At 43.6% G+C, this 20,326-nt stretch overlaps 1 pseudogene across 1 annotated transcript in view; it reads right to left on the bottom strand.

Moving 5' to 3' along the window:
* LOC309551108 (putative cation-transporting ATPase 13A4) overlaps nt 1-18,934 on the bottom strand; it is a 143,829-nt pseudogene extending 124,895 nt beyond the window's left edge. Inside the window, exon 1 of the transcript XR_014226181.1 lies at nt 18,803-18,934. The product of XR_014226181.1 is annotated as a putative cation-transporting ATPase 13A4 (transcript). The remainder of the gene's footprint in view (nt 1-18,802) is intronic.
* Between the last annotated feature and the right edge of the window lie 1,392 nt (nt 18,935-20,326).

Below are 20,326 nucleotides of genomic sequence, written 5' to 3'. Positions count from 1 at the left end.
TTTCCTTCAGTGCTGCTGACTGTGATAATACACTGCTGTGTTCACATGTGCTATTATTGAGTGATTTTAAAATGTATACACTTTTTTCTATTCCACTATTCAATATACACCCTTTTGGGTTAAAAAAATTAAATTGCGGCATAGTCTGCACTAATCTATTTAAAAATTACAAACTTAAAAGGGGAATTTTCTTTTTTTTCTTCCTTCATAGCCTGCAGCAGAGCTGACTGATATAAGACACTGCTGTGTTCACATGTGCTAATGATTTTAAAATTTATACACTTTTTTCTATTCCACTATTCAATATATACACCCTTTTGGGTTAAAAAAAATTAAATTGTGGCATAGTCTGTACTAATCTATTTAAAAATTACAAACTTAAAGGGGAATTTTCTTTTTTTTTTCCCTTCATAGACTGCAGCAGAGCTGACTGATATAAGACACTGCTGTGTTCACATGTGCTATTGAAAAATCACCAATTTTATATCATATTTTCTATTCCGCTATTCAATCTACACCCTTGGGGTAAAAAGAATTAAATTGCGGGATAGTCTGTATCGGTACGTGTGAGATACACCTTTCCAATTTTTGGGGCACATCTCATACCGCCGAGGATTGCAGGGTGCTTCAGTGTGCCTCCTGCCTGTTCCAAACTCCTCCTACTCCTCATCCTGCCTTTGGGGGTACAAAAAATAGTAATCGGGGCCTAGTCTGGGTCTGTACGTGTGAGATACATACACCTTTTGATATCATATTTTCTATTCCGCTATTCAATCTACACCCTTGGGGTAAAAACAATTAAATTGCGGGATAGTCTGTATCGGTACGTGTGAGATACACCTTTCCAATTTTTGGGGCGCATCTCATACCGCCGAGGATTGCAGGGTGCTTCAGTTTGCCTCCTGCCTGTTCCGAACTCCTCCTACTCCTCATCCTGCCTTTGGGGTACAAAAAATAGTAATCGGGGCCTAGTCTGGGTCTGTACGTGTGAGATAGATACACCTTTTGATATCATATTTTCTATTCCGCTATTCAATCTACACCCTTGGGGTAAAAACAATTAAATTGCGGGATAGTCTGTATCGGTATGTGTGAGATACACCTTTCCAATTTTTGGGGCACATCTCATACCGCCGAGGATTGCAGGGTGCTTCAGTGTGCCTCCTGCCTGTTCCAAACTCCTCCTACTCCTCATCCTGCCTTTGGGGGTACAAAAAATAGTAATCGGGGCCTAGTCTGGGTCTGTACGTGTGAGATACATACACCTTTTGATATCATATTTTCTATTCCGCTATTCAATCTACACCCTTGGGGTAAAAACAATTAAATTGTGGGATAGTCTGTATCGGTACGTGTGAGATACACCTTTCCAATTTTTGGGGCGCATCTCATACCGCCGAGGATTGCAGGGTGCTTCAGTTTGCCTCCTGCCTGTTCCGAACTCCTCCTACTCCTCATCCTGCCTTTGGGGTACAAAAAATAGTAATCGGGGCCTAGTCTGAGTCTGTACGTGTGAGATAGATACACCTTTTGATATCATATTTTCTATTCCGCTATTCAATCTACACCCTTGGGGTAAAAACAATTAAATTGCGGGATAGTCTGTATCGGTACGTGTGAGATACACCTTTCCAATTTTTGGGGCGCATCTCATACCGCTGAGGATTGCAGGGTGCTTCAGTTTGCCTCCTGCCTGTTCCGAACTCCTCCTACTCCTCATCCTGCCTTTGGGGGTACAAAAAATAGTAATCGGGGCCTAGTCTGGGTCTGTACGTATGAGATACATACACCTTTTGATATCATATTTTCTATTCCGCTATTCAATCTACACCCTTGGGGTAAAAAGAATTAAATTGCGGGATAGTCTGTATCGGTACGTGTGAGATACACCTTTCCAATTTTTGGGGCGCATCTCATACCACCGAGGATTGCAGGGTGCTTCAGTTTGCCTCCTGCCTGTTCCGAACTCCTCCTACTCCTCATCCTGCCTTTGGGGTACAAAAAATAGTTTTTGGGGCCTAGTCTGGGTTTGTACGTGTGAGATACATACACCTTTTGATATCATATTTTCTATCCCGCTATTCAATCTACACCCTTGGGGTAAAAACAATTAAATTGCGGGATAGTCTGTATCGGTACGTGTGAGATAAACCTTCCAAATTTTGGGGGCGCATCTTCCACCGCTGAGGATTGCAGGGTGCTTCAGTTTGCCTCCTGTTTGGACCTCCTCCTACTCCTACACCTCATCCTCATCCTGCCTTTAGGGTACAAAAAATTGTAATCGGGGCCTAGTCTGTGTTTGTACGTGTGAGATGCACCGTTTTGTAAAATTTTTTCTATTCCGCTATTCAATATACACCCTGTTTGAGTGTAAAAAATTTAATTACGGCATAGTCTGTATCGGTACATGTTAGATACACCTTTTTAAATTTGTTTGGCGCATCTCCTTCCACCGCCGAGGATTGCAGGGCGCTTCAGTTTGCCTCCTGTTCCGAACTCCTCCTACTCCTCTTCCTTATCCTGCCTTTAGGGTACAAAAAATTGTAATCGGGGCCTAGTCTGTGTTTGTACGTGTGAGATACACCGTTTTGTAAAATTTTTCCTATTCCTCTATTCAATATACACCCTTTTGGAGTGTAAAAAATTAAATTACGGCATAGTCTGTATCGGTACATGTGAGATACACCTTTTAAAATTTGTTTGGAGCATCTCCTTCCACCGCCGAGGATTGCAGGGTGCTTCAGTTTGCCTCCTGTTCTGACCTCCTCCTACTCCTCATCCTCATCCTGCCTTTAGGGTACAAAAAATTGTAATTGGGGCCTAGTCTGTGTTTGTACGTGTGAGATATACCGTTTTATACTTTTTTTTCTATTCCGCTATTCAATCTACACCCTTTGGGGTAAAAATAATTAAATTGCAGCATAGTCTGTATCGGTACGTGTGAGATACACCTTCCAATCTTTTGGGGCGCATCTTCCACCGCCGAGGATTGCAGGGTGCTTCAGTTTGCCTCCTGTTCCGACCTCCTCCTACTCCTCATCCTCATCCTGCCTTTAGGGTACAAAAAATTGTAATCGGGGCTTAGTCTGTGTTTGTACATGTGAGATACACCGTTTTATAAATTTTTTTCTATTCCCCTATTCAATCTACACCCTTTGGGGTAAAAAGAATTAAATTGCGGGATAGTCTGTATCGGTACGTGTGAGATTCACCTTCCAATCTTTTGGGGTGCATCTTCCACCGCCGAGGATTGCAGGGTGCTTCAGTTTGCCTCCTGTTCCGACCTCCTCCTACTCCTCATCATCATCCTGCCTTTAGGGTACAAAAAATTGTAATCAGGGCCTAGTCTGTGTTTGTACGTGTGAGATACACCGTTTTATAAAAATTTTTCTATTCCGCTATTCAATCTACATCCTGTTTGAGGGTAAAAAGAATTAAATTGCGGCATAGTCTGTATCGGTTCGTGTGAGATACACCTTCCCATCTTTTGGGGCGCATCTTCCACCGCCGAGGATTGCAGGGTGCTTCAGTTTGCCTCCTGTTCCGAACTCCTCCTACTCCTCATCCTCATCCTGCCTTTAGGGTACAAAAAATTGTAATCGGGGCCTAGTCTGTGTTTGTACGTGTGAGATACACCGTTCTATACAATTTTTTCTATTCCGCTATTCGATCTACACCCTGTTTGAGGGTAAAAAGAATTAAATTGCGGCATAGTCTGTATTGGTACGTGTGAGATACACCTTCCAATCTTTTGGGGCGCATCTTCAACCGCCGAGGAGTGCAGGGTGCTTCAGTTTGCCTCCTGTTCCTAACTCCTCCTACTCCGCTTCCTCATCCTCTACCGCCTCCTCATCCGGTCAGCGTAACACCTTCACCACCAACTTCAGCACAGCCAGGGGTAAACGACAGCAGGCAGTTTTAAAACTTGTCTGTTTGGGGGAAAAACCACATACCGCGCAGGAGTTGTGGAGGAGCATGGAACAGCAGACAAATGAGTGGTTGCTGCCAGCGAGCCTCACGCCCGGCCTGGTGGTGTGCGATAACGGGCGAAATCTCATAGCAGCTCTGGGCCTAGCCGGTTTCACGCACACCCCTTGCCTGGCGCATGTGCTGAATTTGGTGGTGCAGAGGTTCCTTAAAAATTACCCCGATATGTCAGAGCTGCTGCAGAAAGTGCGGGCCGTCTGTGCGCACTTTCGGAGTTCTCACCCTGCTGCTGCTCGCCTGTCAGCGCTGCAGCGTAACTTCGGCCTTCCTGCTCACCGCCTCATATGTGACGTGCCCACAAGGTGGAACTCCACCTTGCACATGCTGGAAAGACTGTGCGAGCAGCAGCAGGCCATAGTGGAGTTTCAGCTGCAGCACGCACGCGTGAGTCGCTCTGCGGAACAGCACCACTTCACCACCAATAACTGGGCATCCATGCGTGACCTGTGTGCCTTGTTGCGCTGTTTTGAGTACTCCACCAACATGGCCAGTGCCGATGACGCCGTTGTCAGCTTAACTATCCCACTTCTATGCCTCGTTCAAAAAACGATTAGGGCGATGATGGAAGAGGATGTGGCACAGGATGAGGAGGAGGAGGATGAAGAGGTAACATTTCCAAGGCTTTCAGGGCAGTCATTCGCAAGTGGCTCCGAGGGTGGGTTCCTGCACCCACAAACGCCAGGGACACAATTATCCAGCAGGGGCACAGTTCTGGAGGATGAGGAGGATGAGGAGGAGGAGGAGATGGAGGAGGAGATGAACCATGTTCACAGCAGGGTGGCACCCAGGCTAGCTCATGGCCATCACTGGTGCGTGGCTGGGGGGATACAGAGGACACAGACGATACACCTCCCACAGAGGACAGCCTTTCGTTGCCTCTGGGCAGCCTGGCACACATGAGCGATTACATGCTGCAGTGTCTCCACAACGACCGCCGAGTTGCCCACATTCTAACTTGTGCTGATTACTGGGTGGCCACGCTGCTGGATCCCCGTTACAAGGACAACGTACCGTCCTAAATTCACTCACTGGAGCGCGATCGCAAGATGCACGAGTACAAGCGCACGCTGGTAGACGCGATGCTGCTGGCATTCCCACCTGACAGCGGGGCCACAGTGGAAGCACAAGGCCAAGGCAGAGGAGGAGAAGGAAGAGGTCGCCAACGCAACCAGGGCACCGCCAGCACCTCAGAAGGCAGGGTTAGTATGGCCGAAATGTGTAAAAGCTTTGTCAGCACGCCACAACAAACAGCAGCACCAGCAGCTCATATGGAACGTCTTAGCAGGAGGCAGCATTTTACCAACATGGTGGAGCAGTATGTGTGCACACGCCTACATGTAGTGAATGACGGGTCTGCCGCCTTCAACTTCTGGGTCTCCAAATTGGGCACATGGCCTGAGCTTGCCCTTTATGCCTTGGAGGTGCTGGCATGCCCTGTAGCCAGTGTATTATCTGAACGTGTATTTAGCACGGCTGGGGGCGTTATCACAGACAAGCGCAGCCGCCTGTCCAGAGACAATGTGGACAAGCTCACATTCATTAAAATGAACCAGGCATGGATCCCACAGGACTTTTCTGTACCTTGTGCAGAATAGAGATGGATACCGACCTTACCCAGCCATTGTTCTATTTTTGATCTTTCTCACTCTTTTGGGGTGTACCCTCATTTAAAATGACTGAAAAAAAGCAGTGTTGGCTACCTCGTCCTCCTCCACCGCCGCTTCCACCTACACCGCCCATAGGTGTGCGCAGCCTATTGCATTAGGGTGTGCACCCCAAAGTTTAAATACACATGCATGTGTTTGCCTACATGTATATGTCCCCGGTACATTACTCTCCCTGCTGGCAAAGTGAAATAGAAGTGTGTGGCACTTCTCTTATGGCAGAGCAGGTCCGAGGGAGATCTTTCCCATCTCCTCACTGGCAAACAGAGCGATAATGCTAATGTGCCCTAGGTGATTAGGGTGTGCCCAGGCACACCCGGTACACCCTGTGTGCACGCCTATGACACCACCACATCCACCACCACCTCAACCTCCCTCCTACTCCATATGGGCCTCGTCCTTCACAGATGAAGAACATTGTTTTATTTTTCTGTTTTTGTTTTAAGTTATTTCCCTATCCACATTTGTTTGCAGAGCACTTGCCATGCTCTTAACTACGTTTTGCTGCCATTTGCAGCACTCTAGCCCTTTCCATTGGTGTTTTAGAGCCATTTTAGTGCCTGAAAGTTCGGGTCCCCATTGACTTCAATGGGGTTCGGTGTCCGGGTAAAGTTCGGAAAAAGTCCGGGACACGGACCCAGACTTTTTTTTCAAGTTCGGCCGAACCCGCCGAACACGGACATCCAGGTGTCCGCTCAACTCTAATCAGTTCCTGTGATCACGCCCTTCCAATTGATCAGAGAATAAGTGACCAATGTATTGGCATGCTCCACTTTAAAGAAAGATTAATTATTTAACTTTTTGTAAACATTGAAATATTGTGAAGAGGTTTAGTAGTTATGTAACTGTTGTGTAATTGTTTTTTACTTTAAACCTTTCAGTCTTTTTAAAGTAGTTTGACAGCCAGGTGGCAAAGTACTATTGTGTTGTTAAACAATGGGTCAAACCATTAGACTATAATGATCATTATTTGTGTAGCGCTATCCCGCAGGAGCCGCTGGATTGAATGGGTCCACCTCCTGGGTCAGCCCCTTTGACACACTAGGTTGAGTGTAAGAAGCATGCAATATCACAAAAAAAATCACTGAAAGTAGTACTTAGTACCCAGCAGTAAGCATAGTAGTGGATCAACAATGATAACAGCACATTTAGGCAAACTGGCTGATTAATAATAAGGACTACCTGGCATACAGAACATGATACCTGGCATCCAGATCAGCATAAGCAGTAGCAAGGTCACCTAAAGTGCAGCAGTGAGCAGCAACAGAGCTTGATTTACCGAATACAAGAACTATATTTCCTAAGTGCATTGATGGCGACTATGCCAGGCCTAGACGAACTGGATGTGCAATGACCATAGAAATGATGGAAATGGGAGATGGAAAGAAAGGGGACTTGCAGGATGGTTTTCACTAGAGGATCAGTCCTTTATGTTGTTCTTCTGCTGGCTATCATCAGGACCCTTTAAGAAGCATTGGTGCACTTAACAACAATTTTAGGCTAAGTTCACACTGGCATTAAAAGCAGGTGTTTGAGAAGCGTTAAATATATATGCAAATGAATTGACAGCACACATTGCTGTTCAAACGGTCAAAACATGAGTCTTTAGCGTCACCTCACTTCAACATTGAAGCTTCTTCTCAAGTCATGAGGCGTTTGAAGCCTTTAAAAGCCTCTCATTCAAGTCTATTGTAATGCTTCGCAAGCACTCTGGCAGACAGTTGTGGTGCGGTTGTGGGGCACTAATTTATCTGGTGAAGTATAGGTGTAATACAAGTGCAGTATAGGCATGGTATACTTAATATTTTGTGTCCAGTAACTTAGTCCCTGCTAGCAGCATGAACAGGGGGCAGTGCTTTTTCACTAGTCCCTATGGTGCTGCAGTAAACTCTTTCTGTAGAAGGGGGGGGGGGGTTAGAATGCCTCCAGAGATTCAGTGGTGGGAAGCAGAGGATGATGAAATGTTCTGGGGTCCCTGGAGCAACAGTGCAGATGCAATGGCTGCAGTCTGTATTGTGCTGCCTTGGGTGTCTCCGCTGATCTGGCCTCTCAGCGATCTGGTCATTATACAGTAGATATGCTCTCATCAGTTCCCTAGGTGCTAGGAAGAAGAACCTAGCTGAACAGCCTCAGAAAAGTAGCTTCACTCCTTCTTCTTGCCCCAATGCCTCTTGGGAATTACAGTGCAGAGGGTCAATTAGCTCCATTATTTGGCTGCCAACTCAAACTACAACTCCCAGCCTTCTTCAGAGAAGTCAATAAGCTGGCTTGGCTATAGCTCTGCTCCTACTGGCTTGAGGGGATAGTGCAGTATAAAATCAGCATCACAGTAGAGGGTGAAAAGAACAAAAAACAATGTCTCGTTCTCCATATTTCTGTAGTTCAGCACCCGGCTACATTTGCTATCATAACTGTTATCTTGAGCTATGAGTGCTAAAAATAGGAAATGCTGCCTGACCCAACACAAGCATTAGAGAGTTGAGAACACAGTTTTTATAAGTTATTCTTAAGTTTTATTCTTTAAAAAGCCTTGTCAAACTGTATAGATACTACCCATTGATAAGTAAAAAAAAACATCTTCCCTAAGATGACCCTCTAGGGCAGGGGTCTTCAAACTTTGGCCCTCATGGGATGTGTAGTTTCACAACAGCTGGAGGGCCAAAGTTTGAGGATCCCTGCTCTAGGGCACTTATTCCATTAGCGGATATCAGTTATCGGAAGCTGCATCCATGTGAGTTGACCCAGTAAGCATGGGACCCCTGTGCATACCGTAAATAATTATTTTGGCCCTGCCTCAAGACTCACATCCACATGGCTAAAAATAGGTATAGTAATGGCTAGTAAGACATGCATAATGTCATTGAATTGTGAAAGGAAATAATGGTCTTTGAGACCAAATTCTTACACACCAAAGGGATGAAATGCACTTGTTTTAGGAGAAAGCTGCTATAAGATAAAATAACGAAAGGAATAATAAAAAAAAAGTAATCTATCTTAGTGAATTAAAGTGGTTATAAAACTTAAAGTGGTAATAAACCCAAAACCAAAAATGTCATATACTGCAGCTTACTAATTATTAATTGTGGTGGCTGCATTTTTTTTTCTTTTCCTTTATTTTCACCTGGGGAGCTGGCCAGTAACACACCTCCTGTATTAGAGTGCCTCCACTCAGGATGAAGGAGCGTGGGGGGCACATTTGGACAGTAGCATTGTTAATCTAGTGAAAGGGGAATGTTAGCTATTATAGCAGATTTAGATACACTAACAAATTAAAGCCAAACTTCAGCTAACACTAAAAGCAGTTTTAGCAACAGTTTTTTTTTCTTTTGGGTTAAAGTGATTGTGAAGTCATTTTTTTTATAAAAAAAAACAAAAAACAAACATGTTATAAATACCTCCTCTGTGCAGTGGATTTGCACAGTGGCCCAGATCCTCCTCATCTGGGTTCCCCTTCGATGCTCCTGGCCCCTCCCTCTTGTCGAGTGCCCCTACAGCAAGCAGCTTGCTATGGGGGCACCCGAGCCGAGCTGCAGCTCTGTGTATCCATTCAGACACGAAGCTGCAGTTCAGCCCCGCCCCCTCTGTCCTGACTGGCAAACTAACATTGATTGACAGCAGTGGCAGCCAATCAGGAAGGCCAGTCCCGAAGGGACAAGGGACTCTTGGACATCGCTGGATAGAGATGGGGCTCAGGTAAGAATTAGAGGGGCTGAAGGGGGCTGCTGCACACAGAAGGCTTTTTATCTTATTGCAAAGAATGGATTAAGATAAAAAAAAAAAACCTTCTGACTTTACAAACCACAAGGTTTTCTATAAATAAATAAAAGCTGATCATTGTAAGCACTCCTTTCATTGGTGAATGATTTGTCTCATCCCTGTAACTGATACATTTGCAGTAGAGCTTGTTCTGTTGAAAAACAACAAACTCACTGGCTGAATCACCTGATGAAAAAAAAAAAAAAGAAATAATGCCTAAAAATGAAAAAAACTGCAGCCATCACATCTAAAAATTGGTAAGCTGTGATAAAATACATGGTTGCTTTTGGGTTTATTACTACTTTTATTTATTTATTTTTTCTTATTAAAATAATAAACATGTCCTACTAAATCGCTCTGTTCAATGGTATTGCACAAAGCAACTCTAAACCTCCTCTTCTTGGGTCTCCACCTCTTCTGTGCGCCACCATAGGCTGGACTGTGTGTGTCTGTTGACACACATAGCGAGACTCAGCCCTGCACCCCACTCCCTGCTCACAGGATTTGATTGACAGCAGCAGGACCCTATGGCTCCTGCTACTGCCTCTGTAATCAGAGAGAGGAATAAGAGCAGCGGTAGGTGGGCACAGTGCTGCATCGAGATCAGTATACAGGGATCGAGTATACAGGGGGTGATATGAATACTGGGACATTTTTTTGCCATACCATTTTGTACTGCAACAGCTGTTATACTGTATCATACCATTACAGCAAATTATGTAGCTGTTTGCAAAAACATGTTGCACTTTAATAGCAATTGCATTACCATACGTGTTATATCAACTGCACAATTTATCACCCAGCAAGAATATGAATTTCAATAGTACATTACATCACTCTGCAAGAATATAAACTGCTATTCTTTCATTACATGGGTGGTTGGCTTTAATGCCTTGATTATTGGTGTTCAGTGGTAGAAAGGTCCTGTTACATTGATGGTCAGTAAAATTCACCATGGGAAAAGGCCCTATTACATTGGTGTTATGCAGTAAATACATTGATGTCATTGGAACAATAGCCCCTATTTATTGGTGGCCAGTGGCAACTAATTACTTTACTGAAACAAGAGCTTCTATGAGTCTGAACTGAGGGTATCGGCAGGTAATGCCCATAGACTTGGAAGCCACCCAGGGTAATTTTATTGACTGAAAGTACCCTATTAATTATCAGGCCACTAAGGATCTGGGTTCCAGTACAGGAAGGGGTAGCTGCTATCTGTAATGGGCCCCAAAATCTCAGAGGCCCCTGTACACATACACATGCTGCACAACTGCTATGTCCTCCAGTGCATTGACTGGTATTGTTGCTGCCCCTCACTTCAGGACCACATGATGGCATTGCATGAATCCCTGTGATGGACTCTTCCAATAGCTTATAGGAAGTGTCCTTGGAACTTATAGAAAGGGTGGAGGAACCTTCAACACAGTCTAGATAAAAGAAGAATCATGTGACCATAATTCCAGGTAAAAACCGTGCATGTACTATATTTCTTTCAATCTAATCTAGTTGGCAAGAGGTTGGTGTATAGGGGAAGGGAGGGGATATAATTTAGGTTTAAACTTGATAAACTTCCAAAGTAACTGAACTCCAACAATTTCAGGTATCTGTTCCTAACATTAGATATAGTGCTGTTATGCACATTTTATTCCAGTGTGGAAAGTAAGACTCTGACCATCCTACCTCCTACTTCCTACACTTTATTATTGATACCAAGATGATGAGCAGCCCACTGACTAATAACAATTTATTTTTTTTTTTGAAAATTTTTGTTTATAACAGTTTTTTGCAACACAGACAGTACAACCATAGAAAACAAAGAAATACAATCCCACCCACCCCCCTGGTAGCACAGTGGATCATAATATGAGGCATAGGTATGGGCATCAAAGCAAAATCAGAAGTTAAAGAGTTCCTCCCCTTCCCCCCCAGGGGAACCCCCCAAGAGGCAGGAAAAGCGAGTGTACAGCAGGACATCAATCAAAAAAAAAAAACCGAGGCATGGATGGAATCCCCCACTATAAATTCCAGGGCACTCAGCCGCACATTAAGTGAGAGACCCTGAAGCGTCTAGCAAACACTGCCAGATTTTCTCAAATTTGTGGGGACATCCTCTACTCAAGTAGGTAGCCTTATATAATGGAAGTACTAATAACAAATTTTACCAAGGCTGGCCATACATTATACAATTTTCTTATTCAATTTTCCTTTAGATTTACCAAAACAATATAATATGAGGTCAAACCTAAACACTTTTAATGTGTGTGTGCAGTCAAGCATGCCCTTGCACTACATAGTTTAAGGTAAATGTAAAGAAAATTGAATAAGAAAAATGTATAGTATATGGCAAGACCTACTCTGATATTTGCATAATGAAGTGTGCTAGGTATGGGGACTCTCTGAACATGCCTGTAGCATCTAATGATATGTGCATATCTGTGCAGACACCTACAAAAGTTTAATGAGCTGTTATATCTTTCATCTGTAAGTCCCATCCAGCTTCTGATTGCAGCTGCATCAGATAGTTTTTTAGTATGGTGGCTATACTTTTAAGGCCCTTTCACACAGGTTGTTCTGTCCATTTTCATCCATGTGTTTTTCAACAGAAAATGGACAGCAATGCATCTCTATGGGCTAAGGGATGTAAACGGATGAGCATCCATTTACATCCATTTCCGTTTAGGTGTGTTTTTTCAAATAGAACAATGCTTCTTCTTGTTCAGCTTACACAGACTTGAACGGACCTTAATAGATGTAAATGGATGTAAATGGACGGTGTCCATTTTTGCATCCATCGGGGACTCCTCCCTGCTGTCAGGCAGCAACAATATGTCATTGGTTGTTAAGAAGCCCCCCATCTGCCAGCATTCTAACAACCAATGACTCCTCCTTGCTGTCAGCCAGGGGATTCTCAGTTGACAGCAGAATGTCAGTGAAAAAAAAAAACAAGAACAAAAATGTGGTGGCTCTTTTAAAAGGGATCCCATGGCAAAAAAAAATGCTTGGGGCCCCCCTCCCAAAAAAAAAAAAAAAAAAAATCTATACTAGGCTCTTAGGTATGGATATTAAGAGAAACACCATGCCAAAAATTGGGGAAAAAAATTGTATGAAAGGAGGGAACAAGCTTACCACCCCCCTTCTGAAGCATACTAGGCCACATTTCTTTAAAATTGATGTAAATCCATCATCCACTACCTCATCTAGCAATTTAGGTCTGCCTCAATCACGATAAATGACAGTCGCCGACCCGCACAAAATAAAAAAATCACGCCACCCACCCTCAACACCTGACCATTGCTTGCCAGCACCAAATTACAAAGATAGAAAAATATGACCAGGTGACATCACTAGGTGACCCTGCCCCCTTATGACATCATTGACAGAATATGTATATGGTCAATGACATCACGGTGTGAACCCACTCTTTATGACATCATTAACCAAATATGGACATGTCACGGCCCACTTATTTACTTCAGCTAGCTGTTTTATTTGAGCAGTCAGGTGTCAGTGGACTGTGAATTTTTTTCATGCGGGTCGATGGTTGTTGTTCATCGTGATTGACGTGGACCTAAAATCACCAGACAACGTGACAGACAATGGATGTACATTGGGGGACATTTTTTTTTAAATAAGGGCTTGTCAAAAAGTGTGTTGTGTTTTTTTTTTTATTCTGATGAATAAGTAGGAGTAAGCAGGATATGGGGCCCCTTATTGTTAAACGGGGGTTTTGGATTCTGCAAACCCCCCCCCCTCCCCACAACCAGGGTCAGGGTTGTAGGCAAGAAGCTCTTGTCCTCATTAATATGGTGACAGGGTGCTTTGTCGGGGGTATCCCTCCCTGGCAAGGTGTCCCCACCATATTGGTAGCGTGTGGCCTGGTATAGCTTAGAAAGGGGGGCCCATGCTTCCCCCCCCCACACCCTCGCCTGCCCTGCCATGCTCCATGCTCAGATAAGGGTCTAGTATGGATTCTGGGAGGGGAGCCTACGCCATTAAAAAGAAAAAAAAATTGGCACAGGGTCCCTTCCCAAATTAATAGCTAAGGGCCTGATATAAGATTTTAGGGGACCCCATGACTTTTTTTTTCTAGTGTGGGTCCCTTTTTAATCCTTACCAAACCCAAAGGGCCTGATAATGATTGGGGTGGAACTCCACAACCGTTTTTTTTTTTCTGTGGAACAGACAGCTGTAATCACACATACAGTACACATTGCTGGGTTCCGACTGTGAGACAGAGACTTACCTTCTCACACCCGGAACAAAGTAAGAGTCGATCTGAGCATGCTCAGCCATTCATAGGCAACTTTGTATTTTGTGAATGAATGCAAAGCTTTTTCTGATTGGCTGGGTTGGAGATGGCCTGATGATGTCACACTCTTTAACTCAGCCAATCAGAGGAAGCTTTGTATTCATTCACAGACACATACAGTTCATAGAGTGCTAAGAGACCTTGCAGCACTTAGTAAAGGAAAAAGTTTGTTTGGACCAGCTCGGTCTAATCAAACTATTTAACGTGACAGGAAACATAGAGATTGGCTTTAAAGAGAACCTGGACTTTGCCTGTGCAGGGGAAAATAGCACATTCAGTTTATTAAGGTAAAATTTACACAGAGCATTCTAAGCCCTGATTGGGCAAAGCTTTGCCCAACCAGGGCACAGTAAATGGCTGGCTTATAAGGAGCAGACCAGAAAGCCGGCCTCGGCATCTTTAACCACTTAAGCCCCGGAAGATTTTACCCCCTTCCTGACCAGGGGGTATTTTCGGCACTGCGTGACTTTAACGGACAATTGCGCGGTCGTGCGACACTGTACCTAAACGAATTTGACGTCCTTTTTTTCCCACAAACAGAGCTTTCTTTTGGTGGTATTTGATCACCTGTGTGATTTTTTGATCATGCGCTATAAACAAAAAAAGAGCGTCAATTTTGCAAAAATAACAATATTTTTCACATTTTTTTATATGAAATTCCCCAAAAAAAATGTAAAAATCAAAATTTTTTAACATTTTCGGCCAATTTGTTGTATGCTACATATGTTTGGTAAAAAAAATCGCAAAAAGCGTATTTTGATTGGTTTGCGCAAAAGTTATCGCGTTTAATAACAAAGGGAAAGATTTTTGTCATTTTTGTTGTTTTTTTTTTAACGCGTAATGGCGGCAATCTGCGATTTTTTTTGCGGTACTGCGACATTGCGGCGAACAGATCGGACCCTTGACTGACATTTTTGACACTTTTGGGGTTACCAGTGACATTACTGCAGTAATCAGTGCTATACATATGCACTGTTACTGCAAAATTACACTGGTAGTGAAGGGGTTAACTTTATTTCAGAGGGAGGGGCTGTGTGTGTCCCTAGGGGCGTGATTCTAACTGTGATTGGCTGTCTGTTGAGCTGTAGAAACAGTGATCACAGTTTCTACACAGGGGAGAATGACAGGTGGCTTGTTTACACAAGCTGCCTGACTTTCTCCCTCTGCAGCGGCGATCGCAGAGTGACCGGTGGACATCGGTCCGCCGGTCACACGCGTGGGGGGGGTCCGTGACCACGCGGGAGCGCGCCTCCGGCAGCGCGCGCTCGCTCCCTAGACCCTCACAGGCTAGCGACGTAGACCTACATCACTTTGCCTGTGAGGGGCTGACTGCCGACGTAGATAGTCGTGCGGCAGTCGGCAAGTGGTTAGCAACGGATGAGTCATTAGCTGTCAATAGGTTTCCCCTGAAACTGAATTAGAAAAAAAAAACATTGCCGGCAATAGAAAAATGTTAAAAAAACTGGCAAAATTTTATTAAAAATGTTGTGCGATCCCCCCTAAAAACCATATGGATTTTGAGGGGGACCCCCACGCAAAGATTTTAAAAAATGGTGTGGGTCCCCCATAAAAACCATAACAGACCCTTATCCGAGCATGCAGCCTGGCAAGCCAGAAAAGGGGGGGCAAGCAAGCGCCCCCCTTTCTGAACCATACCAGGCCACATGCCCTCAAATGAGGGGTCTTTTGGGGCAAGGGGGGCTCTGTCCCCAATCCCCAAAGCACCTTGTCCCCATGTTGATGCTCCACAAACGTGTCGCCGACACATCACACCATATCCGGCAAATGACGTCACACCATTTCGTCCCCATCGGAGCATCCGACCGGAGGGCAGACAGTCTCTCACCAACTGGGCTTATTGATATGTGCCCCTTCCCCTCCTTCTCCTATGATGTCCTAGAGCAGGGGTGTCAAACTCAATTTCATTGTGTGCCTCATCAGCCTTATGGTCGCCCTCAAAGGGCCAGTTGTATCTGTAAGACTAGATGTCCACAGCAACACCAACACCCCCTTAATTCAGATGCCAAGAGCCCCTCCACCATCAGAAATCAAGGGTCCCCCACCCTTCCTTACATCACAGTGATGGCAGAGGTGAGAAAGCAGAAAGTCCTGGGTCTGGAGGAGGACCTGAGGAGGGCTGGAGTCTTCTAAATGCTGAGACCAGGGGAGGTGGAGACGAGGGGTTGCTGCAGCTACACAGAAAGGCACAGAGTCTGAAGGGGGGTTCTGTCCTCCTCTCTGCTGTGGACTGCTGGGACAGGGGGTGGGGGAGATGAGGGGATTGCTGCAGCTGCGGGAGAGGTGTAAGGGCCATATCAAAATACCTTTAGGACCGGATTCGGCCCACAGGCCTTGTGTTTGACACATGTGCCCGAGAGAACTGATTTGCAGTGTAATCTTCTATGTGCTTATGATCATTCACCAATCACCATGTATGAGTAATACTCTTCTACCTCATTAAAGTTTATAAAGCTACACTTAGTTGCCGCATGTGTTTTCTCCTACTGCCCTCAACAAAGCCGCCATTTCAGTGGGCTATTTTGGACTTTGATGGACTTATGCATTTATATAGACTAATTATAAATTTACATGGACCTCTTTTAAAGTGGTCTTTTAAATGGTTTTCATTTAGATATCATAGCTCCAGTCATTTAGCCCCTTTGCGCCAATTGCTTATTTGTTTCATTTTACAGAGAGACTAAGGGGACCCCCCAGGCACTATATTTATAGGAATTTTTCATTTTTATTGTTTCACTTTAAGCATTATTAACCACTTTACCACCGCCCACAGTAATATTACTGCGGCAGAGTGGCTCGTTATCGTCTGACGACGTAGTACTACGTTGTCAGACACTCCCCCTTCTGGGTGGCGCTTGCTTGCCGCTGGAGGCTCGCTCCCGCTGTTTTCGGTCACAGTGGGAGTCGGGCCAGGGGAGGAGCAGCGGCGATCGCCGCAGCTCTTCCCCAATCGTCGGGGATCTAGTGTGGAGATCTGCCCGCCTGTGTAAACACAAGCGGGCGGATCTCCCAAGTGACAGGGAGTGACAGATCGGAGTGTTCAGCATAGCTGGACATCCGATCTGTCCCTGTCTCACACAGTCACCTCCCTCCACACACGTCAGTAAGCACCAGGCATACATTAACCCCTCCCTCTCCAATAAAATTAACCCCTTCCCTTCCAGTGTCATTTTTACAGTAACAGTGCATATTTATAGCACTGATTATTGCAGTAATGTCACTGGTACCCCCAAAAGTGTCAAAAATGTCAGTCAAGGGTCCGATCTGTCCGCCGCAATGTCGCAGTACCGCAAAAAAAAATCGCAGATCGCCGCAATTACGCGTTAAAAAAAAAACGCCAAAAATGACAGAAATCTTTCACTTTGTTAGTAAACGCAATAACTTTTGCGCAAACCAATCAAAATACGCTTATTGTGATTTTTTTTTACCGAACATAGGTAGCAGAAAACAAATTGGCCAAAAATTTAAAAAAAAATTGGTTTTTACATCTTTTTTGGGGGGAATTTCATATAAAAAAATGTTAAAAATATTGTTATTTTTTCAAAATAAACGCTCTTTTTTTGTTTATAGCGCAAAAAGTAAAAATCGCACAGGTGATCAAATACCACCAAAAGAAAGCTCTGGTTGTGGGAAAAAAAGGACGTAAATTTCGTTTGGGTACGGTGTCGCACGACCGCGCAATTGTCAGTTAAAGTCACACAGCGCCGAATCGCAAAAAGTGGCCTGGACGTAAGACAGCAAAATCCTCCGGTGGTAAAGTGGTTAAAAAATAACTGCTCCTGTAAAAACAATCTTTTAAAAAAAAATCTTTTGCATTGATACATGTCCCCCAGGGCAGTACCCAGGACCCCATACCCTTTTTATGGGCAATAACTTGCATTTAAGCCTTCAGAATTGGGACATTTGGTTTTTCAAGTTCCAGTCCCATAGAGATTAATAGAGTTTGCAGCTTGGGTCCAAACTTTTTACATTTTCGGGAGCTCTGCTGCGCACCAAACAGGGGGGTGTTCAGCTCAACTCTAGTTTAAATTCACTTGCTGTTGATTGACTCATTACCTCTGCTGGAAGTGTATTCCAAGCATCAACTACTCTTTCAGTAAAGTAATACTTTCTATGATTAGTTTTGAAAGTTTTTTTGAACTTTCCTCCTGCTAGTTTGAGGTAATTTTGAAAATATTGCCCTCCTGAACCTTATTCACCCCTTTATGTATTGAAAGGTTTCAGTCATGTCTCCCCTTTCCATTCTGTCCTCCAGACTGTGCGTATTAAGCTCCTGAAGTCTCTTGTGATATGTTTTATCCGTCAGACCTTTCCCCCATTCATGCACTTTGGATATTGCTTGTCCCATTCTATCTTATCAATATCTTTTTGTAAGTGTGGTCTCCAGAACTGGATGCAGTATAATTTAAGGTGAAGATAAGGAAGTTTGTGGTCACTCCAACCTGAGCATTAACTGATATGTTATCTTATCATGGAAATGACTGCTTCCTGAATTTTTACTGTTACTCTTTTCTAATTGGTATAATAATAATAATAATAAAAGTGTTTTGCTGCGGTTCCTAAAAACACGTTGCTGAACCCAGTACTGTACTGTATAAAAATTGTATTATACTGTAGGAAACATTTCTGGTATTCCTGCATTTCAGGCCTGAAACTGAAACAAGGATTCTGATTGGACATTATGGGCAACAATAAACATTTCTGTTAGTACACGTTCATACATCAATGTTTGATGTTGGTTAAAAAAAAACAACCCTTTCACAAATCAACCTGTGAGCGTTGTCTTTTAAGTGGACATGCCCAAAACCTATTGGAGCCACCAAAAGGAAATAAATAGGTACCGTACAACAAACATAAAGCTATGTTTAAAGTTTTATCTCACCTCCCCAAACTGTCCTTCCCAAAATAAGATCCCAATTATACATGCAGCCCTGGCTGAAAATGTTTAAATAACTACTTGATTAAAATAAATGTACAGCTTTTATATCTTGAGCAACACTGGTCAATGCTGAGATTATAATATATTATGCATTAATAGAATGACATAAACAAAGTTTTTTTTAGTTACCATTTCATTCTCCTCGCCTTCGTTAAGCAGTGCCCTGGAGCCATTCTGCTCATGTATCCCCATAGTTCTGTAAAGTATCCTGCAGTATCCTCACAGACGTCCTCTCTCTCCTCCAGTGCCACAGTACAATCACTCTCATGAATCTTAAGTAGCACAATGTCTAAATACACACCTTTTCATGGAATGATTACAAACTCTGGGCTGGTACCTGAGATTAAGGCTTGCATTGTGTCATAAATAAGATTAAACGTATATCCTTTGTTGAACTTGCGATTTGTCTTTCAACATATATTTACTTTCATTTGTTTTATATACTGTTAGTGAACACATGCCAATAAGAAAACCAATAATCATTTATTGTTTACGGGTGCAACTTTTTTCTGTGGCTATTTCTGGTGCAAGTCGTCTAATAAAATCTGTTAAACGTTACTATAAAATACCGGTTTCTGATAAATGTATTTATTTCCTAATTTTCTAAATTAAAATTAAAAAATAAAAATTAAAAAGTTTATTTCCTTTTTTCCAGGTCAACATAAAATATCAGGAACAGGTCAGAAAATTGGATATTAAAGCGGAGTTCTGGCCCCAAAATCGACATAGTCGATTTTGGGCCATCCGCTTGCTTATGGTCACCTGAAACAGAAATGGATAATTAAGATTTCTTTTTTTTTTTACTTACTTTGTAATTGCAGAAAAATATACTCACCTTTCTTCCACTTCCTCCCACGGTGGCCGCGGCCCGCGCCGTCACTTCCGCTTTGCAATGATTCCTGGGAGCTGAACGTCATCTCTCCCAGGAATCAATGCGCCTGCACCGGCCCCGACATCAGTTCCGGTGCAGGTGCGTCATACCTTGCTAAACAGCTTCTGGGCATGCCCAGAAGCTGTGCAGGGATGACGCTGCAGCCCTGGAAGTGACGGCGGGGCCGGCGCAGTGCATCGTGGGACCGAAGAGAATGGAAGAGGACGCTGAAGAGGATCGCGCTGGCTTCAGCTGCCCACACCTGAGATGGCAGCGCTGGAGAAGAAATTTTCAAAGTAAGTATTTCTTCTAAAAGGTAAATGTGAACCGGGACAGATCAGAGGCTATCCATTTTGGAATGTACTAGCCTGACTGTCCCGGGGTATTTTCATTGAAATTTTTTTTTTGGTAGCCGGAACTCCGCTTTAAGCATATTTTAGCATATTTTTCCAAAATCAGTCAGCTGTGCATGTTGCCGATCAAACTTTGCACAGTCATTCTAAATTTGTCATAATAGCTCAATAAATAATTATTTGATCAGTCGCTTAAAAATTGTTATGTATATCACCTGTATAAAGTTTAACACAATCACAGTGTCTATGGGCACCTTATAATATAAGCAAATAGCTCAATAGATCATATTCAGGTAGGAAAAGTACATCTTACAATTGAGATTCCAGACCAATTCCTTCAGTTTCCTTGAGCAGACCTTAATTTCAATTAAATACCCCTCCCCCAAAGCCTTCTTTTACTGTGCTGCCTCTCTTGAATAAGGGTCCTTT

Source organism: Pelophylax lessonae (genome assembly GCF_965119305.1).
Source record: "Pelophylax lessonae genome assembly, chromosome: 3".
Lineage (NCBI taxonomy): Eukaryota > Metazoa > Chordata > Amphibia > Anura > Ranidae > Pelophylax > Pelophylax lessonae.
The sequence above is the reverse complement of the archived record's forward strand: the minus strand, read 5'-3'. Positions and strand labels throughout refer to the sequence as shown.